This window comes from Empidonax traillii, unplaced genomic scaffold, assembly GCF_003031625.1.
Source record: "Empidonax traillii isolate 1590-97213 ecotype Southwest subspecies unplaced genomic scaffold, ASM303162v1 scaffold382:size1915631, whole genome shotgun sequence".
Lineage (NCBI taxonomy): Eukaryota > Metazoa > Chordata > Aves > Passeriformes > Tyrannidae > Empidonax > Empidonax traillii.
This window is the reverse complement of record NW_020955575.1, coordinates 38,372-40,510: the sequence shown is the minus strand read 5'-3', so window position 1 is coordinate 40,510 and position 2,139 is coordinate 38,372.

The following is a 2,139-nucleotide window of genomic DNA, read 5'->3' as shown; positions in this document are numbered from 1 at the left end:
TGCCCGAACAGCGCCGCGGAACCGCCGGACTGAGGAGCAGCCAGCGCCTCTCTTCCTTCCTTCCCTCCGTCCCTGCCTCCGTCTGTCCGTCCGTCCGTCCGTGCTCGGCACCAGCAGCACGCCCCGCTCCGCCCGTCCCGCCGCCGCAGAAGCCGCCGGGCCCCGCCCGCGCCGCGGCTCCGCCTCCCGGGGGCGCGCGCACGCTCGGGCCGAGAGGGTCTCGCTGCCCGCGGTGCCCGTGGGCGCTCCCGAGGGGGCGGCGCTGCCGACCCTGCGCTCCGCACTGGCGGGCGGCTCGGCGTGGGGTGCGGTGGGCTGAGCTGCTCCTCAACGCCCCCCCCCCCATCGCCCCCTTCCAATTCTCACCGCCCAGCGCCAGCAGGCTGTTCCTGTAAAGTTGGAGGCGTGTCTTTAAAAATCGAGGTAAAAGATGCTGAAAAGCAGGGTTAACAAATGCAGAGGAGCTCCAAACTTCCTGCCAGGCAGGGGCATAAATATGGTATGTGCTTGGTGGCACTGCAGTCCTTGTGTACATAAAGGGAAAAATATTATATCCCTAAGAGTCACTTTATCACAGAGAGTCGTGCTAGATGATTTGTAAGGACTAGCCTTCACAAGCTTTTATGTCACAGCTAGCTTGGTAAGGGGGAAGATTTGCAAAATAGAATATCATTAGCAACGTTAAGGTCCCATAGTATGTGGCATTGGCAACCCTGTCACTTCTGAACTGGGATAGGGTGACTGCTGATGCTGAGAAGTGCAAGGCCGTAGATCGTAAATTCAAGCTAAAGTCTACATGGTTCAGGGTAGCTTATTGTGGTTTTCAGCAGTTGTTTTAGTCATTATGTATTATTGACAAGACTCAATATATCATAATAAATAGCTGTACAAAGATGTAAACTGATATAAAAACTCTGTATTATATTACAAAACTTGATGTCTAAAACAAGGAAGAATCTTTCAGAATCCCTTTTCCTATCCAAAGTGCATTTACCTGATTGCCAGCTAACAAGTCTACATCAGATCACAACTTTTCACAGTAAACTCAGACCGTGAAAGAAGAGAATAAGGAAGCTTCTCATTCTCCCAAATGGATCTCTTAAGCATGCAGCTGATGGGATGCCAGCAGAATGCTAGCAGCTACATCCAATCAAAGCACTGATACTGCTTTAATTTTTGACAAGTTCAGGTCTTGATTGAGTTCAGCAGCCACAAGGCTATGGCTGAGAACTGCAAAGTAAATACAGCGCAAAAGCAATTCTTTATGGCATCTTTAAAAATTCTTGACTGAGTAAAATTATTTCTTTATTCTTACATCTTGTGTAACAAGTGGGTGTGAAAACTTTTGTGGTTGTAATTTCCCTTCATCAGAGGAAAGTCGCTGTTAAGTTCTGTTGCTCATTTTGAATGCATAAAGAAAAGAACTTGTGGACCTTATTTGTTTTGTGGGATGCACTCTGAACTCCCATCTGAAATAGGCATAACTAACCATTGAGAACCTGCTCCACTGGAGCTTCTGATTTGTTTTGCTGTGGTTGGATAAAGTTTTTAAAGGCTTTTTCTAGCATAGGAGAGGCATGATGTATTGATTCAATTCGAAAATCCTCAGATATTATCACTGCACTCCATCTTGTGGAAGAGGCAACAATGTGTTTTAAAATGATCCTGTAGTGGTTTGTTTGAGTAATTAAACCTAACAACGTTTGGTTCTTACTGCCAAAGCAAGGACCTACATATAGCAGTGGATGCAAGAAGTTGTTTAATTCTCAATCTGCCTAATTGTACCCAACGGATTTGTGTAAATGTCCCTTGGTTTAGGTATGATCTTCACATCTCCTCCTTTGTTTTTGAAAGGAGCTTTAGGAAAGCATTCAAATAGTCTAATTTGAAAAGAGAAACTAAAACAGAAAAGAATCTGCTTTCTAGGTGGGGTTGCCAAGGAGCAGCCCGATTTGTGAGAGATTTGGGGATGATGATCTGTAGGGATATGGGGTGAAGCTGGGGTGAAGACTCTGCTAAGCAAGACTCTGTAGGAAGCTAACTAGTTAGGGTTTTGGTTTGTGAGGGTTTGGTGAGTTTTTGTTACCCCTATATGAAGTACAATAATCCATTTGTATCTGGACACTATTGAGAACTACT